This window comes from Mauremys reevesii, linkage group 9 (genome assembly GCF_016161935.1).
Source record: "Mauremys reevesii isolate NIE-2019 linkage group 9, ASM1616193v1, whole genome shotgun sequence".
Taxonomy (NCBI): Eukaryota; Metazoa; Chordata; order Testudines; family Geoemydidae; genus Mauremys; species Mauremys reevesii.
The window spans coordinates 91,417,047-91,440,185 of NC_052631.1; the positions used below are offsets into that span (position 1 = coordinate 91,417,047).

At 47.8% G+C, this 23,139-nt stretch overlaps 1 protein-coding gene across 5 annotated transcripts in view; it reads left to right on the forward strand.

The window, feature by feature from the left end:
- The first annotated feature begins 584 nt into the window (after window positions 1–584).
- Window positions 585–23,139, forward strand: part of IL1RAPL2 (interleukin 1 receptor accessory protein like 2) — a 548,503-nt gene continuing 525,948 nt past the window's right edge. For 2 of the 5 annotated variants that reach the window (XM_039489757.1, XM_039489761.1), the window contains exon 1: window positions 963–1,715. The gene's annotated coding sequence lies outside the window, so the exon portion shown is untranslated. Of the gene's footprint in view, window positions 915–962; window positions 1,716–15,051; window positions 15,147–23,139 lie in introns of those variants that run through there. The other 3 variants (XM_039489758.1, XM_039489760.1, XM_039489759.1) reach the window with 3 other exon arrangements.

Genomic DNA, 23,139 nt, shown 5'->3' on the forward strand with positions numbered 1-23,139 from the left:
AACCACTTGTTTTCAGTAAACACCTAATTTGTAGGTTCACATTTCCTCTAGTTTTACTTCAAACAATAATTAAAATAATATTACCAAAAATCACAGGTGTACAAACTCAGGGGTTAGTCATACACATCAGTGCAGAAGGCTTTCGCTCCCCATTCGCATGTGTCCCACGCTCACGATGGGGGAGGAAAAAAGACTGATTCAGGCAGGAAAGAAACAAGCGGATATGATGAAACCACCTCGGGATGCTGGAATGAACCCAGGCGCTGACCCAGGAAAGGAGCACTCCTGTTCAATGCATTAATCAGCTCTGCACCTGTCAGCTTCTCAGATGCTACTCACCCACTCTTCCCCTGGTCATCTGTGACCACCCGCTGCTTCTGATCCCTCCAAGCCCTGCTCTGCACAGACACGTGTCAGGCTCCAGTCCGCCCCAGTGAGTTACTCTCAGCTGCTTTGTGGTAGGGTGACCAGATGTCCCGATTTTATAGGGACAGTCCTGATTTTTGGATCTTTTTCTTATATAGGCTCCTATTACCCCCACCCCCGTCCCGATTTTTCATACTTGCTGTCTGGTTGCCCTACTGGGTTTGAAGGCTAGGGAGGCTCATCCTGAAATTAACAACCCAAAGCCAGTGGCCCTGCCAGACCTGAGGGAAGCCCCTGGCTTTCTAACCATTGCACGGGAGAAAAGGGCTGCTCCCCTCCGCCAAAAAGGGAAACACTGCAGCCATTCCGGTGTGTATTTAACACGCGAGGGCTTTAACGCTGAGTGAAGAGCAGGCTTGCAAGATTACATGGCTCCCACTGGGGAAGGAAGCGACCTCAGCTGAGCCTGACTCCAGGTCCAGAAGCGGGCGATCTCTCCCTGGGCCGCTAGACGGCGCTGCAGCCTCGCACTTTCCTAACCCTGAAAGGTAAGTAAGTGAAATGACATTTTTTTGCTGGGGGAATGGGGGGAGAGCAGTTTAAAGCCAGGATTTCTGGGCTGGACGCCTCTCTCGCCTCACCTGAACTCCCAGATCAAAGGGGGCAGCCTAGCCAAGGCGGGGTGGCTTGGTTTCTTCATCCTCCCCTTGGAAGGAGGCTGGCTGGAGAGATGGCACAGCCAGTGTAGGAGTGAGTAGCTCTCAGCGAGGATACAGGAATGTGAGGAGAACAGAGCCACCCAGGAGAGCTCTGCCCTGGCGCATTGGCTTCTCCAGGCAAGTCCGGGCACTCTAGCGGGGCAGTTAAGAGGCTTCCCAATGTAACCCCCCAGCCCTGCGTCCTCCTGCTCTAGCTTAACTAGGGAACCAACAGCTTGAGAAGCAGCCGCCCCCCGGATCCCTCGCTCCGAAGGGGAAGCTCTGCGGCCGTCGGGGGGAGAAGGCGCCTGTTGGACGCGCTCCTAACTCCGCTGCTCCGGCGCCAGGAGCCTGTCACGAGCCGCGCCGGAGGCAGCCCAGGTGATCGGAGTGAAACCAAGGCAGCTGCAAGTCCAGGAATTTGCCCCGCCTGGGGGGAGTCCTTCAGCCGCGCCTGCCCTTGCCCCGGCTGGGGAAGGAAGCCGCCCCCCCCCCCAGCGCCCAGCCGATCTGGGGATGGCAGGCAGGGTCTCCAGAGGGGGGGCGCCCGAAGCGGCGTTGGATGGTTAGAAGGGGCGCCCACGCCTGCCGAGCATGGAGCGGTGCCTGTGAGCTCCCGGCCCACCCCCGGGGTGTGCGGTGCAGGACCAGGTGAGCTGCGCGCGCGGCTGCGGGCTTCCCCGGGCGCCCCACAACTGCCTGGGGTTGGGTTTGGGTGGGAGCCTCTTTCGGACGGTTCCCCGCGCCTTAGCGAAACGTTTCAAACTTTCTGAGCAGGTGGCCGTTTGGTTTCTAAGGGGGGTCATACAAATCCCCCCTCCCCCCGCCGCTGCAAAATTGCTTTAGAAGCTTTTTTAATTTTAAAGATACCTCTCCCTCCACAGGACAATGGCACTGGCTTGCCTCCCTCGCTTAAGGGAGGGACTATCCGCTCCCCCGTGAAGAGGCTATTAATGCTGAGCTAAACCTTTCCAAAAAGAGAGAGAGGAAAAGTTCTCTCCTCCCCCCCGCTCAAAAATAACCCCCCTTGCGGACACGTGTGATCTGCTCTCCTGTGATCCACACTGATCTTTTCTCTCCCCCTCACGCTCTTTATCCTCCCCCCACTACGCCAAAAGGGGGGAGAGTTGAACAGTGAAGTTAGTAAATGGGTCACTGATGCTGCCAATAAATCTGCTGCTCTGAGGATTGAAGAGCAGTGATTTCTGCTATTGATTAGGGGCATGACTGGAGGTGGGCTCTCAGCAAAGTTTGTTCTAAAGTCTGTCTGAGGCTGAGAGAGGGGGAAAAGTGTCTGGAAAAAGGCACCTCTATTAGGCTGGATTTCCCCCTTATTCCTTATTTCCGCCCCCCCCCCATTTTTCCTTTGTAAGAACAGCGCCAAGAAAATAGACTGTATGTTTCATGTGGGATGTTATGAATGTGTGTATTACATATGGGGCAGAGGGTATGTGCCTGTGTTATATTGGAGTCATTTTTACCATCTCCTCTAGAGATGTTCATCTGGGGCCTGATCCAGCACCACTGTAGTCAATGAATTTTTGCATTGACTTCAATGGGCTTTGGCTCAGGGCCCTGGTCCATTACTGTATCCCTAATGACTTCGGTAGCAGCAGGCACCACAAGCCTGGAAGCTGCTGCCCAAGGTAAATAGTGCGTGGCAATATGTTCGTGAAACGCTGATGCAAACCCCAGAGAGGAAAACGTTCACCAGCTGGGAAGTTATTGAACACTCGAGGAAACAGGAGGGTGGGGAATCTCCTGGCATCTCCTCTATATATAGATTCCTGCCCCACGTAGCACATGGCTATCCCTCTAGAGCACCCTTCTTTCAATTAAAAAAAACCAGAGTCTCTGCTCAACGCCTGTGTTTTCTATTCTGGGTTAATGACAGTCCTCCCACTTCCTTCTGAATCCTCCAAGAAGGGCTGTGGGGCTTGAGCTGTGCTTTAAAGGCAGCTGCCGGTAACCACACAGATCAGTTCCTTCTTCCGTCTCATGGAGTCGAGATGGACTAGTGGGTGGGTGGCTTAAAAGACTCCCCCTCCCCTGGTTAGTTATAACAGCAAAGGGTCTGATCCTGCTAGGTATGGGAGCTGCAGGTACAGGGTACCTTTCAGGATCAGGCCCCTTAGAGACAGAAACACTTAAGAACTTTCATCTCTCCAAGGGAAGCCTAAATCACGAGTGAGAGGCTGGTGATTTAGCACCATGATTGTGCTTAACAGGCAAAGAAGACTCAGCCAGGGTTTTCAAAAGTGAGCAGTAGTTTTTTGGGGGGGAGGGAGGAGGGGAAGTGCTATCGGAGACACCTTAAAGGTGCCTGGCTTTCAGAATGTTGACCCCCCCCCAACCTTCTGGAAATCAGGCCCCTTTAAGAAATTGGGGCACCCAAAATCACTGATCAGGTGGGCTAACACCTGTCGGTGCTTCTGTGTCTTCATTGGGCCTAATCCAAAGCCTGTTGAAGTCATTGAAAAGACTCCCATTGAATTCAATAGGCTTTGCCTCGGGCCCTGCGTGCATGTGGCTAGTGGGGCCTGTCAGTATCGACGCTTCCAATCGGGATCCCATTTGGTGATGTACAGTAGGATACCTGGCCAATAGAGAGACTGGAAATCAGTGTGTTTCAAAAGGTAAATCATGGAACATAAAATCTCTGTGCATTGCATGGGTTAACCTAACAAGTGTTCACTGGGCCAAAACTGATACCTCATGTTACAACGTCTAGGAAAAAATGCTTTTTAAGGGGAACTCATTCTTTCAGTCCTGCTTTGCAGCATCACATTGTCCCGTTTGCTCTGAGCTTCTTAATTCTTTTAAGATGCAGGGAATTCCTTTGTATGAGTGAGTGGAATGCAGTGTGTGTGTTATGCTGTGGCTTTCCTTCTCGGCTCTGAGCCTTCGTTCCCTGGAAATCGACTGCTCGGTCTGAACTCACTGGAATGCAAGACAATGCTCTGAGGGTGAAGGAGAGAGGAAAGGACAAGAAAGACACTCTGGAAATGGCTCCCATTGAAGTCAATTGGCTTTGGCTCAGGCCCTGTACGTGTGTTCACAGGAGCACTGTCACTATAAGCACTTTGAAAGGGACTTTAATTTATAAGCAATGATAAAATGTGGGTGTAATAGGCTAGCAGTATCTTCTTGAAACACCTTAACCTTGAAATCTTGTTTCCCTACCTGGACATAAAGAAAGTAGGGAGGGGCATCTCTCTTGGTCTCAAGTTGCAGAGGGGGAGGTTTAGGTTGGACATTAGGAAAAACTTTTTCACTAGTAGGGTGGTGAGGAACTGGAATGCATTACCTAGGGAGGTGGTGGAATCTCCTTCCTTGGAGGTCTTTAAGGTCAGGATTGACAAAGCCCTGGATGGGATGATTTAGTTGCGTTTGGTCCTGCTTTGAGCAGGGGGTTGGACTAGATGACCTCCTGAGGTCCCTTCCAACCCTGAGATTCTATGATCTAGTGGGTGGGCTGAGCAGACCTGAGGCAGGAACTATAGGAACAGCTAAGCCTGGGAGAAGGCTCTTGCTGACTGGTGTGACTAATTTGGCTAATGCCAGACCTGAGGCAGGGGGCGAAGTTGGGAAGATGCTGGCTTGAAATGAGTCAAGTTCTCCTCCAAGGTTAGCTGGGGAGGAGCTTGGGGGTGCTGAGGTTTCAGGTATTATCTAGATTTTGGGCTATCTAATCTGACTGAGCCCTGCATAAAACAAGTGTCTGGCTGAGGAGAGGCTGAGGAAACAGTGAGAAGTTACTTATAAGTGAACAAAAATAGTCTCTCTCCTGCATTTTTCTACCTCTTCAGAATTGGAAGGTCCCGGGTGGGATGCTAGTGGATAGAAAAATCAGCAGAGTCCTGGGTAGGAGTAACTCCTTGGGAGCTTTACTTATCTCCTCCCCTTTCAGACTGGCTTCTCTGTGCACAGGAGGAGCCGTAGTCTCTATACTGATTTCTCTGCTCCTCTGAGTCCCTCCCTGTCACCAGGCTGCAGCTTGAACCTAGCTCTCATTAAGGAGAAAGAGAGACTGTCATGTACAAATGTGCAAGCAGAGACCAACCCTACACTCCAAGTGAGATCCTTTCTAGCTGTTATTGGTGGTCTAAGCCAGCAGCTAAAGAACGCCTTTAAATAAGGATATTGAGTGGAAGTGTTTGTGTGTTTGTTTTGAAAGCCCTTTAGCCTTCCTGGTCTATTTACAGAAAGGCAAAGCAAGAAGAGCAGGTAGCATGTTGAGACCTATAACTGTTCTTGTATGGTAATGTTGTTCTGATGTGTCTGGGCTTGCTCCTGCCGCTGCAGCACCTTGACTTCCTCAGAGCCTGGGAGCTAGTTTTGGGGACTAGGTAGCCACTGAGGGGGAGAACCTCCTGCATAGCCTCTGCTATACAACTCCCACCTCGGTATGCAGGTGGTAGAATCCCCCTCGGTGCACCAGAGGCTGGTGCCACCAGGATTGGAGACCTCCTGGATCACAATTGAGGGGGCAGGGGCTGGGGGAACCCTGTGGCACTCCGCTGGTGCATGGGACTCTCTATCCCTCATGTCCCCCATCACAGGCTCCCGGAGGTGAGGGCAGTCCTACTGCCCACCTCTTGCATTTTTCTTGAATGGATCCTGCAGAAGGGTGCTCCCCGCTTGCTCCTCAGCCCAGCCCTTGGGACCTTACCATTCAGCCTCTGTCCCATGAGCCTCCCTGGTCCCCTGCCCCATGCACCATCTGAGTTGGCTGTGAGGCAGGGTCTGGTGGCTCCTCCCCTTCAGCTGGGGGGAGAGGCCTGTAGATGTGGGTGGGCAGAAGCCCAGAACTTTAATAGGTGCAGTGCCTTGAAGGTGTGGGCTGTAAGTGAGCACAGATGAGGGTGAGCAGCCTCATTCTCCTTTGCCTTGAATCATGTGGAGTTATTTGCATTTGTGCAAAATGCTGCCCTTGTGATGGGCCCAGGGATGCATGATGCCAAACAGTAGTGCAGGGCTGGGCCCAAAGGTCTCTCTGGGTACAGTAAATCAAAGGAATCCAGGATTTTATCTGCAGTCTCTCTTCCCGCTGTCATTTGAAAATGGCTGTTATCTTTCTCGTTCCCAAGACTCATCTCTGCTCCCACCCAAACCCCACATTTAAAATGGGATTGATTAGGTCCCACTCCTTCTGACTCTGCCCTAATGCTGGGTGGATGGGCTGTAATCTGAGATGGGCATTGGTAGGAGCACCAAGACTGATCTCTGGAAATTCATAGAATCCTAGAATATCAGGGTTGGAAGGGACCTCAGGAGGTCCCATCCCCTGCTCAAAGCAGGACCAATCCCCAACTAAATCATCCCAGCCAGGGATTTCTATTTCTATTGCACAGGGATTTCACTTTGTATTACACAGTTACTGCTGATTCTTTAGTGTGACTATTTGGTGGAACCATTTGGATTTTCACAGATTATTTGGTAACTTCGGAGGACCTTGACTTCACCAAACTGTTAGCAATTGGCACTTAGTGGGAGGAAGAAATCTGGCCGGTACATGTAACCAGGGCTGGATCCAGGGTTTTTGCCTCCCCAAGCAAAAAAAAAAAAAAAAAAAAAAAGCCACGATCTGTGGGAGCTCTACTGCTGCCGCTTCAGTCTTCGGCGGCAATTCGGCAGCTGGTCCTTCACTCTGAGAGGGAGTGAGGGACCTGCCGCCGAATTGCCACCAAAGAGCCGGACATGCCGCCCCTCTCCGTTGGCTGCCCCAAACACCTGGCTGGGCTGGTGCCTGGAGCTGGCCCTGCATGTAACCTTCCTGAGGAACTCCTCCAACTAATTAGCTCTGGAGTGAAAGTGCTCCTTCATTTAAGTATTCCATCAATGCAAAAATATTGGCTCTTCTGACGCTGTAGTTGGCTTTTCAGCACAAACGCTTTGCTCTTGGGGGTTGGGTGTGGTGTCTGTGCATGCACACACTAGAAATCTCCAGGTATATTCCAGTGAAAGCTTCCGGCAGCAGGTTATCTTATTGTGTGCAGCGGAACAAGAGCGGCTTGACTCTGCGCTGCTGCACTGTAGCTATGAACAAGGGTCTTGGCAAGGCAGCGAACAAGGTTCCATCTCATCTGGGCTTAGAAATCCTGGTTTGAATGTGCCAATACTTGAGAGGGCGGGAGGGGGAAGCGGCACAAGGAACATCCCTCGTATATGAGGGGCATAATGTAGAGTGCAGGCCTTGTGCACCCATAAAAAGAAGCAAGAAGGAGTGGGTGAGGGTGGGGCGGTGGCACAAGAGCCAAAGAGGGTAAGGATAGTGCGGCTGCTGCAGCCCAGGCTGTCGGGGAAAGAATTTTAGCCAAGTCCCGTACGCTGCTTTAGCATGGCCAGTGGTTTAATGCCAGGACATGGCTCTTTAGGAACGTCCATGCTGCAAGCAAAGGTGTGATTGGAGGTGTTAGAGGGCTTTCCCTTCACCCTCCCACTTCCCTGGGTCTCGTCACGCAGACAGCGAGCAGCAAAAGACCAGAAGTCTGAAGTGCAGACAATTATTGGGATTAATTTCCAGCAGGCATGATTCCAATTTTCCTACTTCCTGTTTGACCCCAGTTTCTATAGTAATATTCTTAGCTATACCTTAACCAATCATTTTTACTGATAGTTAACGAACCAATCCTAACATACTGTAACATAATTCTCTAACCAATTATATCATAGAATCTCAGGGTTGGAAGGGGCCTCAGGAGGTCATCTAGTCCAACCTCCTGCTCAAAGCAGGACCAATCCCCAGACAGATTTTACCCCAGTTCCCTAAATGGCCCCCTTAAGGGTTGAACTCACAACCCTGGGTTTAGCAGGCCAATGCTCAAACCACTGAGCTATCCCTCACCCACTACCCTAATTAACTTACCCCTAGCAAAATTAATTATACAGCAGATACAACAATTAAAGAACCAAACAGAGACCATACAGATTAATAATAGAAGTGGGGACCATAAAGACAAAACAATAAAGAAATGAAGGTTTCACAACCATTGATAAGTGAGTTCTTGCCAGACAAAGCTCTCAAACTTTTCTTTAAACATCTTAAGATCTGTTTCTTTATCTGGAGGTGTTAGATTGGATTGCCTTCCTAACAGCCTAAAATTACCTTATTTCAGTGTGACTGGTTTGGAAAGCGAGGATCTGACCATCCGCTTCCCAGCTTATGGCTGCCCCTTCTGCTTCTGTTTTTGCTCAGCCAAAGCATGGACTGGCATAATGAGAGAAGGCCCATACAGAGGCAGACTATGATTTTTTTGATTCTTTGTTTTTATACCCCCCTAACTAGCTAAGTGATAAGAATACACCTAAATTCTTAATGATAGGCCTTTACAGACAGGCCTGAATATCTATATTCTAACGATAGGTTCACCAGCCTTTGCTTTAATCTAGCAAGCATGGGTGGTAATAGTAGTGTAGACTTGGCAGCACAGGCTTCAGCATATGCTTGCAACCGGAGTACAAGCGTGCTGAGACCCTGGGGATTTGTACTATGGTTGCTAGCCTGGGCTGAAGCCTGAGCTGCCGTGTCTATGCTGCTGCTGTTACTTGTGTTGGCTAGATGAAAGCTAGCCCAGGTATGCCTATCTGTGCTGCAATCACTCCTTCACTTACAGTGTAGGCACACCCTTAGCCCTGGTCTACACTAGGGGTGGGGGGCTCGATCTAAGCTATGCTACTTCAGCTACATGAATAACGTGGCTGAAGTTGACGTACTTAGATCGACTTACCGTGGTGTCTTCACCATGGTGAGTCGACTGCTGCTGCTCCCCCGTCAACTCCACCTGCGCCTCTCGTCGAGCTGGAGTACAGGAGTCAACGGGAGTGTGCTTGGGGTCAATTTATTGCGTCTAGACTAGACATGATAAATCGATTCCCTCACTGGATCGATTGCTGCTCTCTGATCCGGCAGGTAGTGTAGACATACCCTTAGTCTGATTCCAGCAAGCTGCTGGGTGAATCTTCTTCTTTCCTGACGCTCATGCAAGTGCTTGTGACAGCTCCAGTAAAAATTCCAGCCTAAAATGCCCAATTACCTAAAGAAAGTGGGATCAGATCCAGGGACAGCCCTGTAGGAACATCCTTTTGCCTGTGCCCTTGAGAAGAGCTTAGGTACATCTGGCCCAAATGGAGCATATTGTTGCTAAATCCCCTTTTCTCCTCCATGTCTATTTGCTTGTGCATGTCACATGTGGACATAGAAAAGGTGGTTCACGAACAATACAGTCTGTTCAGGGAAGACTTAGCTAAACCCGTCCTGAGTACAAAACTCCATGTGAACAGCACATAATTACTTCTGAGCTGGGCATTACTGAGTGTAGTACAAATAGAGCATCTATAATGTATGGGATTTACTCACACTCTAGTACATTTGAGCTCTGAGTAATTTCACTTCAAACTGAAGCTGAAATTTGAAAATATCAAGGGATGCTAAATCATGAACCGCTATAAAACAGTCTTTAAGAGCAACCATACCCGGTATTGTTTCTAAGCCCTCCTCAGACAATGTGACTTTACATTAAGCTGTTTATCAGGAAATCTTTTTTAGAGCTGTGAAGGAAAGTAAGCCTCTGAATTGTCTGTACCGTGATACAAGGAAGCAGTTGGATGACACTTGCTTTTCAGGCTGGTCCATTTAAAAAATAGACTGTCACTTTCTTTAAGAACTGACTGAGAAATTCTGGCCCCGTTGAAATTGATGGAAATCTTTTCTTTGACCCCAGTGGTGTCAGGGCTTCACCTCCAGTGTTTTACTAAGCATTGATTGCCACAGGTGAAATGTCCACAGAAGTCTCTGGAGGCCTTGTTTGCATCAAGACCAAGGGCCAGGTTATATTTTTCTGTGGCAACGTCAATGAGAGGGAGATGGGGGAAACTCTCTTGTGATGGTATTTCCTGATATTCCTCCCTTCAGGGGAGAGGGCAGTTTGGGGGCTGTGAAGGAGACTAGAGGGACGTGTTCCTCCAAGGGACGTGTAGGGGACTCTGCATCCAGTACCTCCATGCGGCGGGCCTGGAGGCTGGTCGGAATCTTTTTGACAAATTGTTTAATTGAAATATGTTGTCTCATTAAAAATGAAATGTTTCATGGAGACACATCGATTTCAACAGTTTTCATTTGGAAGGATTCTGGAGACACCCTGTCCCTCTCTCTACTGGGAAGTAAGAGATTGGCCTTGGATGTGGAAGATTCTGTTCCAGACCAGAGACTTGACCCTGGATTTGTCCCTTTAATGTGAAAATTCTGCTCCCTTTTGTTTCTGAAATTCTAGCAGAGAGAACGTTGGGCCATGGGTAGGATTTTCAAAAGTGCTTGGCGTGGGCCTACCTCTGCTCCTGTTGAAGTTGATGGCTTCAGTGGGTCACTGGCTTCAAGGGGACCAAGTTAGGCCAAAGCTGTGGGCTTTCAAAAAGGCCAGGCCATGAAAACACTAAAGTCTAAGACCGCTTATCTGGATACCTCTTCTTCCTCCCCTGCCCTTCACGAAGTCACATAGACGGTCATCTTGAGCAGAACTCCTCTGCTCCTGTAGGGGGAGATGGGCTAGTATGAGTGCAGCATATGGCCCATAGGTGGCTCTTGGGGCATAGGAAGTCCATTTTCCTAGGATGATTCTCCAAGAGCTTGTCTACATTAAACAGTCTTGCTGTTTCACCTATTTCCCCCCCCCCCCGCCCCGGTGAATGCAGTTATACTGGTAATTTCTATTCTGAAATAAGATATACCAGTATGAGGTGACTTTATCCAGTGTAACTACCTCCACACTAGGGCTTCTTACCAGTCTAGTTATATGGTATAAGTCACATCCCCGAACTGACATAGTTATACCAGGAACTCTTCTAATGTAAACTAGCTCTTAGCCACACCATGTTGAGGGTGAGACTAGTTTCTAAATACCTTTGACCTGCCAAGCAGTTAAATCCCATAAGTGGTCTTAAAATCTCTGGGTCTGAAAATCCTCCTTTTATGTTGCTTACAGTATTTCATGTTGCCTGAGGTACTGTATTGATTAAGCCACATTTTGCAGCAGCAAATGTATGTAGAATATGAATAGCTTCCACTCTGAACACAAAGCTGTAAATTAATAGGTGCGTTTTGTTGACCTAGTAAACCAGGAGTGCTTGACGTATAAACATAATGTTCCTCCCACAATCATATACTTCAGTTTGAATGTCTATAAAATGGTTGGGGTCAAATTTAAAAGCGGTGACACAGGACGAGCACGTCTCTAACTTGTGACAGCTGGGAAAAAGGGTTACAGTTTGCTGGAAAATTAAATGAATACATGACAGAACAGTAGTTCTTTATGGAGCTCAGTGGAGTCTAATCAATGTCACAGCCATTGGAAGTGATTAATGTGTCCCCCACTACCACCCCAATTAGCTGCTTTTCTGCAGCTTCAAGTGCTACAGGGTCTGGAAGCAAGTGGAGAAGAGCAGAACTGGGGAGCGAGGAGTTGAATTCGGAGACCTAAATGCCATAATGGCAAACTTTGATCACATTTCAATTTCTTACTGAAGTGAATGGAGCCCGATCTGTATGATGAGCGCTCAGCACTGTGTCTAGTTGCAATACAAGGTGGGTTGGTTTCTTTTATTAGTTTTGCTGACATGTTCAGAAGAACTGCTCAGGGCTATTGCCTGAGACTTTCCTAAGATATTCTAGCAAGGGCCTATAATGGGCAAACATGTTAACATTAGTATTGTCATGCCAGGAGCACTGGAGTCCTTAAGTATTGGGAGTGTTAATTTTTTTTATGATTTTCAGTCATTGCTGAAAATGCAGACTGTAATAGACTGCCAGCAAGTCACAACACTGTCCCATCAACACCCTCAGGGCTTTCCTTGTGGAGTATAATCCAACAGTTTTGCTCATCCTGTAGGTTTTTATTGTTGATGCTTTAGTATGACTAAAACCACATCTACTCTTTGCAGTTGCGTGGCTGTTCTTATTACCTGGGTTCTTAAAAGCATCAAGGCACAATCCAGCAAGCCTTGGCTCACATGAATAGCCCTTGTTCCTATGAGGAGCCCTCCTAAAGCCAAAGGAGTTATTTGCTTGAGTTAGGGCCTGCAGGACTGGACAGCATTCCCTCAAACCTCTCTCAACTAGGAATGCACTTGTTTCATACCCAACTGCCCCCAGGGGTTTGTTAAAGGAATCTCTCTGCCTAACTCCTTCCTGCTCCCTTATTTTGCTTCTTCCCTTCCCCCATCGCTCTTCTTTCATAAAGTGTCATGCATAATATCCCTTTGGTCTGAAGATCAGCATCGTTCTGCAAAGGAGTCATTAGCATGTGACCAGTGTGTCCACCCGCTCTTCTCAGAACCCGGGGCATGATCCAAAGCCCATGCGAGTCAATGGAAAGACCAATGGCATGAATGGACTCTGAATCCGGCACTAGGAGGACGCCCTTCAAGATACAAGAGCTACCTTAGCTTTGATCATTTCCGAAGAGCTACTTAAGCAGTTATGCTGCCTTTGATGCATGTCTTCCCAGCTGATTTTTTTTTAAAGGGGTTTTTGCAACACTGGTAGTTGGCAAGCTGCTTTCAAACATGACAACTGTCCCTTCTTTCCCCCAGCCCTCCAGTTAAAATCCAAATTAGCTTTTGTTCAGGTCTCTGAAAATTCACAGGCCAGGCCTCAACCCACGTTGATAGAGTAAAATGTGTCTTACCGTTCCTCTTTGCTTCAGAAAGGCTTCCCCTCTCCAAATGTGAGGAAGAAACACTAAAAGATATCAAGGGAGCATTCGGGGTGGCAGCAACAAACATTAGCTCAGCAAACTACAGTGCTATTCATTTGCAACGATTCACACTAGCCACGGAGAAGTGACACATTCCTTAGCTGATTGCTAATCCCCGGAGTCCTCCTGTGTGAATAATTATTAATCTTACCACAGATTTCAAATGCAAATTGAGTGGCAGAGGCAGGAAGTACAATGCACTGCAAATCTTTCTGTACTTCATCCTTAGCTAAAGGGGTACAATGCGGAAGTGGAGTCACTCAGGGCTTGTAGTGTTCCTCAAGGTAGAGAAGAGATGGGACTTAGCTATAACGAATATAAGAGGTGACTTCTCATGAGGCTGCTGAATACAGATGGACACTAATTCTCATTGGTGTGCTACTCCAATAGGGCTTGATTCTGCCAGATGCTGAGCATGCTGATTCTGATCCAGCAAAGTACTTAAGCATGTGCTTAATATTAAGCATGTAAGCAATTGCATGCTTGGGGCTGGCGTGCTCAGCACGTGGCAGGATTGAGTTCATACTGACTATCCCAGTCTCTGTTACCATCCTAGTGTCACCTAACAGAGAGGCCCCAGGAACAGACTTAGGTGCCCTGATCCTACAGTCTTGGCACACTCAAAACACCTACGGAAATCTCATCTATTCTACATAGGTTTTTCTACTGCCCTAAGGAACATCAATTTAATGTAAAAAAACAAACAAAAATAAATGTGAATCCCGACTTGTACATGGGGTTTCATGCTTCCTGGTGTGTTCATACAAGTAAGTAGCCATGTTCTGAAAGAGGCATGAGCTGTATTTCACACCGATGTCACATGTGGTAGGTTAAGGGATGGGAGATCCTAAAGAGCTGTCATGGGCTGTTTTTAGTGTTCCGGAGAAATGGTTCAAATTTGACCTTTGCTGTTAAATTTTATGCCTGAGGTAAATTAGAAATGTTAACAGCACTTGTTCCTATATAGGAACACAGTTATGACTACATTGTCTCATTCAATTCATTTTATTTTTTAAAGACACTTACAGTGTAACTAAGGTAAAGAACCTCTTCAGGCTGTCACAAACCACAGCTCTAGTCATGGACAAGCAGCAGCCTTTTAATGGCAGCATGATTAATTGCAAGACAAATATTGAGTGTAGGATCAAGAGTTAAAAATCCAAGTGAATGTGGTGAGGCTGATTGTGTGGGGGGTGTAACTCTTCTCCTGTGGTGGAAGAACTGGGCCTGAAGCATCCGTGAATTGTATTCGTGAATCCTGAGGGCAGGGGAACTGGAAAGAATCCATCTGGGCTGAGAAATGGAGTCTTGAGCTGAGGTTTTCTAACATGATTTTGGGTGCCCAGGGGCTCTAATTTTTCAGAAAATGCTGAGCAAACCGGTCTCAAAATGAGCATTCAACAGAAACACATCGTGGCCTTGGGCTAGCGGGGACTCCTAACTTGTAACTAGTGAAGGACATTCACACAGCAGGCAGAGGAGAGTGTTAGGAAGGTAGGGGTGGGTGGGATGTGTGTGTGTGTGGTGAGAGTAGAGGCAGGGGTGGAGGAGATTGAGAGGTGGATATTAAAAAGGTGCCCCCCGTAAGGTTACATCCTGCAGTTCCTATTAATCTCTTACTAGTATGAAACTCCCCCTGAGGTCAATGCCTGTTGGCACTGAATGACTCTTTCACCCATCCTGACTTAAAATGAACTTTGGCTCTCAGATGACCTTATCTGTCCAGATCTCTGAGGCTGGAAGTGGGTGGAGAGAAATAGACTATTCTGTGAATGAGCAGACATGCGGTAAGGGGTGGAGGAAGATGGTGTGTCACAGAAACAGGAAAATGGATAGGGATGTTCTGGGAAGTGCTAGGAGAGGCAAGTCTAAGGATGCTGCACGAGGTGTTAGGCACATGGTATTTCACAGAAGCTCTGTTTCCAGCTGAGCCTCTGTTTCCAGCTGAGCTGAGCAGCTGTCAAGTATAAAAAGGGGCTTGGTGAAGGCACTGCAGAGAGAGCTTTAGAAACCAGCATGAAACTTGGGATGACCCTCTTCCTGCCTGGAAGACTGAAGAGGAAGCCTATGGAAAGTCTGGTGCTAAACACCACGTAGGCAGAGCTTCCAGGTAGGCAGCATTACCATTTCTGTGATGTGGTGGTCCCTTCACACATGGTATGAAAGGGTTGTTATGGGCTTAAGAGATCAATTAACCTGCCTGCTTCCACCTGGAGGTGGGGCTGGACTGATTAGAAATGAAGCCCAGCTGGGGGAGAGCAGGGCTAGAGCTGCTTTTCCATAAGAGCTGGGTGAGCCGAGTCAGGGGATGCAAAACCTGGGAGAGGGTCTGGTAAGTAGCCTGAGAAGGAGGAAGCAGAGCAGACAGGCTACTCCAGGGGTGAGCTGGCAACCTGACTGGAGACTTGAGGAGCTGTAACCTGTCTGAGTCCTGAGCGAGGGGAGGAGCATGCCAGTCTCTGGACAGTGGGGATATTGAAGGACAGGAGCCTGAGACAAGTGTGGGGACAACCTGTAGTAAATGAAGTGCTCTTGTGAGGAAGAGGCAGCCAGCTTTGCCTAGCCAGGCTGAAATTTGGGTTTTTGTGTGTGTGTATGTTTTCATTGGACTTCAATAAAGGACATGAAGCTCCCAGAAGGGGTTAGATGCTGTAAAGTGATGTGCCTGGAGGGCTAGCTCCCTCCTATGGCTGGAGTGAGCCCAAAGAAGGTGGGAGAAACAGAGGTAAGAGGTGCTGCAATAGGAGGAGGCATGCTGGGGTGTGTTTGCCGCAGGTACTGAGTGCAGTATTCTAGTAATAGAGGGTGTTTTTTGATGGTGTGTTAAATTTGTTTGCCTTTTAATGGAATAAGAGCTACTAGCTAGAGTCTTCAAAGGTAGTTAAGTGACTAGTGGGAAGGCATGGTGAGGAACAGAGATGGCCCTGCATGAAGTCTGAAAATTTGGAATTTGTGGAAGCTTGGGTCCTAGGCCTTTGTCTGAACTCTGTGGCTTGCACCCACCTGTAATGAGGACATCCCTTCATCAATTTTCATGCCTGAGCGCTGAAATACTAGGTGCAAAATTCTGCTCTCTGTGATGCAGGAGCAGCCGCAACCAGGTTGGTTGGGTTGCCCTGGTATAACCGAGAGCAGAACTAGATTCAAGTTGTTTGCTTTCAAGTGAAGGTCAATTCAGAATCCACAAGGAAGGGGAAAAAATAAACTAGCATTAGAGGAACACGTTTGCTTGATACATGTGCCGAAGAGTTCTCTGCGAAAAAGGGCCTAATCTGCTCCAGGATCCAGCCCAATACCAATGCACGAGGCCTGTTGCAATACACTTACTTTGAAATAACACTTGCATGGACCAATGGCTCAGTGCTGAGATTTGTTTTCTCAAACCCTCAGTGATTTCATGGAGGACATGCTCAGCCAGCACTATGCAAGATCACAGAATTAAGGGGCTGTAAAGCTTTTGCTCCCCATCTCCAAATCCCTACTGCTGGCCTTTAAAAGAGTCCTTGAAAGATTTGCACCATGCCCTTGAAATGGATCAAGTTCTGGATGTAGAGCCAGAATGACACCCAGAGCACTGACGTGATGTGTTCTTGCCTGCTTGTGTTACCGAGTAATCATTGCCACTATTACGCCATTGTAGTGATTCTTTATCCTGTAACTCTGCATTATCGTTGTAGTCCCTGCATGCTTGCAAGTAGCACACTCCTGGAGCCACAAGCCATCTTGGTTCTAGTTTTAGCTTTAAATCTTCACGGCTGGAAAAAGAATCTGAGTTTGTCGGATGATAACTTTAGTCGAGAGACTGAGCCCAGTGCAGCAACGGTGACGTGGATCTTCAAATACAGATGTATGAAAGCCGAATCCAAACTGTGCTATGGAATTAGTCCTGTGGTATTTAGAGGACTTGAGAGGCTGGTGAAGAGGTTGAAGATGCACACTGAATTAGGCAAAAATGAAATCTTATTCAGTGTTCATGGAGCAACAGAACAAAGAGCCCTGCATGACTCCTACCAAGGAGAGCTGAAGATCTGGTATTTGAAATTAGCACACATACTGTGTCGGTGTGTGGTGTCTTTTTGTGTGCTCTCTTCTCTTCTCCCCCTCCCCCAACCTTGCTGGTAAGGCTCAGGTGTATATAAAGAGAGGCCTGTGGTCTGCAGTCCATTATAGAAGATAGTGTGACACAGGAAATCAGCAATAAGAGAGAGGCAGCTCAAAGTTTGAGCTAGGAAAAGGAGAGGAGCAGGCTGATAGAAAAATCCTCATTAAAATTAAAAGTAGGAAAATAACATCAAAAGAAATGGAACATAAAACACTATCTAGAGTACTTGCAAAAAGACAAAAGAATTAGTGTTGCCAGTTCACGCTTTGTGTGAAGAAACAGTAATTTTATTTCCCTGAGACTTCTGAGCAACAGAACCTGACAACTGGAGACTGCCAAAGAGGTGGGGTTTTGTTTTAATGAGCACCTTCTACATCTCAACGACTGTGGAGAAACCAGAGTCCATAGAGCCCTGTGGAGCATCGGCAAATCACACTTTGCATCTGAAAAGCAAACTACAAAGAGTGGAGTTACTAATATTGTTTTAAAATTTGCATTTTTGTACAAAGATGAGAACAAAACTTTTTTTTATGGAAAAACAAGGATGTGGAGCCCAGTATAGACAGACAACAGTGTAGGCATCTGCACAGAATATTAATTGCCTATCCCCGTTTAAAATACTTCTTCTCCCGATCATTTCTCGGGGGATCTTTTTCAATCCTGGAAGTTGTTGGAGCTGGGGAGAAGGAACTCTCAAAGAAAAGAGAATATTTCACCAGCCTGTGTTTTCAACGGGGGAGAGAGGGAAGTTAGGAAGAGCTGACAGAGCATTTCACTGCAGAGGAGGGGGTGTAGGCTGACTGAGCAGAATATCAGATTTGAGATTTTTGTCAGGGGAATGGGTGGTATTTATGCTGCACTGCAGCTTGGTTCTCCTGGACTTGCTCATAGCTTACAACTCTGAATTGGACAGCTGCCTGAAACCTGTGGTCTGCTCCAGCCCATGGCATTGGGCGAGGAGAAATTGTTCTATACTGACTTAATCGAGAAGAGGGAGGCAGGTTTGCCCGTCTCCTCTAACCACACTGAATAATGTGAACATTTCTGATGGCAACAATCCCCCACCTTGCCAGGTGGTGGAGTCTCAGCCAAAAGGGCCAGGTTCAAACTATCTAGGGGTTCCTTCAGATAACTTTTGTCTCTAGTCCCCACCCAGAAATCTGGGGGAAAACTAAATATTCTCTTGGGAATCCGTGGTAGCTGATACCTCCCCACTCACAAGCTCTGAGTCAGTGCATGAAACAAAGACAATTATCTGGGGAGGAGGGGGGGGAAAAGTGGACACAGAATAAACTTGGGAAAGCCAATAATCAACTGTGTATGTATTAAGACTCCCAACCCCCGGGTGTCTTGGCAATAGTCTTAAACTCAGTCCTCCGCTCACGGGAAGAGCATCCAATCAAGTAGTGTGCTCCTGAAATAGCCACTTTCCTTTTCCGCTGTACCCCCATTTTGTTGTCTGGACTAGCAGCATTCAGGCAGGTCCCTCTCCAGCCTGTAATGGAAGAGCTGCCTGGCCTGCTCTGGAGGATCCACCACTTAACCTTGTGGTAGTGATGGGAGGTCCTCACTGGAGTTCTTCAGTTGTGCTGCTGTCCTCTGTGGCTTCAGCAAAAGCTGTCTCAGACTTCGCGACTGCCCCTGCGCCATCAGCCACCTCTTGACAAAAGCTTCCTTTTCATAATGCCTTCAGAGAGAGACAGTGGCATATTGGACCTCGGACAGGGTCACCAGGAATGTACTCCCATTAGAGATAAGTCGCCTGCTGTCTACCTTTGTCCAGGCTCTGCTGCCCAGCCATGCCAGATGGCGGTTTTGACTCTTCACCCCAGGTATGCCTGGTGCAGTTCTCATGTACTTTCGTTACCTGACTGGGATAACAGCATTTAATTACCCCCCAAACTTAGCTGCATGTTGATTAACATGCCGCCAAACTGTATCAGAACCCAAATGCAAATACAGCCTGGCCTATTCAATCATTTTCTTCCCTTATGGAGCCTCTATCCACCTGTTCTTCCCCCTCTTTACCAACAGGTGTCATTAGTGAGCTCCCTTCTCTCTAGGCCACTTGGCTTGCACAAAACATGAATGATATTTGGAGTAATTAAAATCAACAAGCTGGATCCCTTTGTCCCTTCCCTTGTGTACAGCACTGCACTCCTGGTGCTACAAACAGAACTTACGGCTACTGCAGGGTTGAAGTGACAGGGGACCTAATCCTGAAGTTTGTGGTGATTGCAATAACAGGTCCGGCAATGTATGCCCAGAGCATTACCCTCCCTCCCGGTACAATGCCAAAACTTAATTGCAGCATTGGCAATGTTAGCAAATCCAGAGTTGCAGTATGTGTGGGGTTGGGTAGGAGCAGCACTGAGGTGCATTACATTGTGGGATCATCTGTCGTGTGTTGAATTTGTGGAGGGCAGAAGCCCATTCCTTGTGATGTGTGCCCATTAGGTTATGGCTAAGAGGTGCCCTGTAACTTGGTATTCCTGTGCTCATGGAATAAATCAGGTGAAATCCACAAGAAGTATTGAATCCCAAGGCTGAATTTCCACTTTTCTTTCTGTAAATGTCCAGGGAAATCCTGCCACATATCCATATCCTTTCCCTCTCTGCATGGATCAGTGGCTCCCCTTGATTAAAGGGAAGTCAAACAAGAAACAACTGGAATCTTGATTCTTTTTTCCACCAGGGTTGACCTGGATAGAAATAAACTTTATCTTTTTATTATGGGGAAATTACATTGAACTTTAATTGGCTTGTCATAGCAAATATTTCTGCAAATTAACACAACCCAGTCAAGGCTTATGTCTCTCTCTCTCTCTCTTCTCTTCACCTCCCCTCCCCCATGAATCCTACAAGGAAGAAATCTTTAAAACTGGTCCCTATGTTGCACTAAAGGGGATCCTGGCAGATACAACAATCTAAATCTCCCCACAAACAGTTTAGTCACACTTGGAGGACTTAACACTCTGGAAACATGGGAACCCCACCAGTGCAAATGAGATGCAAATGCAACCAGTGGGTTTTCCTTTCACATTGTCATAACCCACAGACCTTTGAACCTGGGTCCACAGGGATTCCAGGAACAGCCATGCTGCAACCGTCCACCAGGCAGCCTGCTGACAATAGCTGATCCAAGACCAGCCCCAGTGTGAGGCTCCGCCCCTGACATCCCATTGGCAGAGTTCCAGAGCAGCTGATTGGCCCTTTGGCCCTACTTAAGCCAGCAACAGGAAGCTGTCTGAACAACTGGGATCTGCTCAGTTCTGGACTGTGTGCCTTCTGGCTCTAGCTCCACCGGCCTCACTTGGCTCCTGATCCTTGGTTTGTCTCTTGCCTCTGACTTGTGGTTCTGATCTCCAGTTTCTCTCCTGCTTCTGACCTCCCAGTATCCCAACCCAGCTGACTCCTGACTGGGGACTACAGCTCTGACCATTAAGTCTGGCTACCCATGATCTGGCCCCGACACGTCTTCTATCTGGGGAAAGGGGGTGTCCAGGCACATACCTCTTATGTAATTCACATGTGCATCTTAGAGAGAGGACTGGGGAGTTAAATGTCCACATTTTCTCTTTAATGTTTTAAATGTCTTGATTTCTTTCTGCTCTAGATCCTCAGCTGATGTAGCAGCAAAGAGCCCTGTGGCACCTTATAGACTAACAGACGTTTTGGAGCATGAGCTTTCGTGGGTGAATACCCACTTCTTCGGATGCATCAGTGTAAATTGATGTAAACTGATGTAAATTGTCATAGCTCCATTGACTTCAATGACAACTTAGCCCAACTGAGGATGTGCTGCATTCTGTGAATGGTCAGACCCCACATCCTGCCTTCAGTGAGGTATATATGCGGCCACTGGAATAATGTCTGACACTTACCCCTTGCCTGGGGTTTGCCTTCATAGTTAAATACTAAAAGGTACATCCCAACCTAAAACAGTTCCTGATCTTGATGTTTTCCTGTGGGGGGAGGAGGGGAGTCTCCCTTTCTGTCTCTGCCCTTAGTTCCTTCATTCCCCTTAGAGATACTAAGTCTTCTGTGCCTTGGAATGTGGCCAGTGGTGAACTGGAGCCAGTTTGCGCAAACCGGTTAAATTTTGAAGCAGTTTTAGAACCGGTTGTTAACCCGCTTCCCTGCGAGAGGGCGCTGCGGCTTTGATGGGCTCTGGCCAGGGCTGGTGCAAGGATGTTTCGCGCCCTAGGTGAAACTTGCGCCCTCCCCTGTCCCCGAGCCCCCGCCCTGAAGTGCCCTCCCCCCGCGGCAGATCCTCCCCCACCCTGAGGTGCCCCCCCTGCGGCAGCTCCCCATCTCCTACCCTCCACCCTGAGGCGCCCCTCCACCCCAGCTCTCCCCTGCTCCGCACACGAGCACCCAGAGCACGCTGTCGCTGCTTCACTTCTCCCAGGCTTGCGGCTCCCTAAGCTGATTGGCACTGCAAGCCTGGGAGGTGGGAGAAGTGAAGCAGCTCACCCCTGCCCCGCCGCCTCCTCCTCCCCGAGCAAGCCATTGGTGCTGCAAGCCTGGGAGGTGGGAGAAGTGAAGCAGCTCACCCCTGCCCCGCCTCCTCCTCCTCCCCGAGCAAGCCATTGGTGCTCCGCCTCCTCCTCCTCCCCGAGCAAGCCATTGGTGCTGCAAGCCTGGGAGGTGGGAGAAGTGAAGCAGCAATCAGCTTAGGCGCCGCAAGCCTGGGAGGCAGGAGGAGTGAAGCGGCCACTGCGTGCTCAGGGAGGAGGCCGGTCAGGGGTGAGCTGGGGCAGGGAGTTCCCCTGCATCCCCCCCTTACTTGCTGCAGGCAGCCCTCCCCGCTCTCCCCTGCCCCAGCTCCCTCCACCTAAATGCCGGCGGCGACTGGGGCGGCCTGAAGATCTGGCCGGAAAATGATGCCCCTCAAATCCTAGTGCCCCTAGTCAACCGCCTAGGTTGCCTAAATGGTTGCATTGGCCCTGCTGATTCTGCCACAACAGCCTCAAAAGTGGTGGGACTTAAAGGAATGACCTAAATCTACCCTCTGGGCTTTCAGTCTCTTTAGGCAGACAGACCAATTGGGGAAACCACTACAGTGGTTGAAATCCTAGTCCCACTGAAGCCAATGGCAAAATCCTGTCCCTATTGAAATCAGTTGGCAAAATTCCCATTATCTCTAGCATGAATAATATAGTAGTAAGTAGAATTTGCTTTGGTTTTTATAGTCTGTTTGCTGCAGAGTAGTTAGTTTAAAAAAAAAATCCAGTGTGAAACAAGGACCTGAGAGTTACCTACCTCTGCTGTAATAACTGAAGAGAGCAAAGTGGAGAAAGCAATTTGCAAAGCTACACTTGAAAGTCATTCTAGCATAACATCATCATTGCAATTAGCCATCAAAAGATTTGTTCCATTACATTTTTTTAACTGTCTCGTCAAGATGGCTCTACTTGTATCAGGATTTGGTACTCCAAGGGGAGGTTAAGAAAAAATGAATACTAATTCTTTCATTAACCATCGTGAGACAGCCTTCACGTCTCATAATTCTTCACATAGCCTTTTGGTCCTCTAACACGGTAACCCTGGGGAATCGAAAGGCATAAAGTGCTCAAGGAATGGTAGAATTCAGGAGAAAGAAGCACTGCATATTTATAGCTATAGTACTGTAACGAGGGGTGGGGAGAAGATAGAGTCTTAAAAGGAAGTGGTACTTTTGAAATAATAGAATAGCAGCATAATTGCCATCATACAAGAGATTATCCATGGGCCCTTACGCTTTCTTCACATGATGGTTAGGCTGGTAGTAAAATTAGAAGGGGGAAAAGACATAATGTAATAAACTCAAATTAAAATATGATTTCCAGAAAATCACAAGCTGTATACACGCTTTTGATATCTTATTATTGAAAAGAACTTTCAGATCTCTGTGCAATAATTCACTGGTCCTCTAGTTGTGGATGCTGCTGAAGAGACGGGGGCTATCCAGCTGAATATTTTATTTCTCTGTGTGAACTTAAATATTTATTTCCTTTGCCTTTAGCTTGATGGTTTCACATATTACTGTGCTTAAAAAAATAATTGCTGCTGTGAAATGTCATTCTGGTGTAAGGAGTTGAGTATTTATTCTTTTAATGCCTAAACATTCCTAATACGGATGATCTAACTAGTGTGTGTTTTTGCTGAGAATAAAAGGCCTGATCCAAACCCTATTGAAGTCAATGGGGGTCTTTGATAAAATTATGGCTTTCTAGGGTCC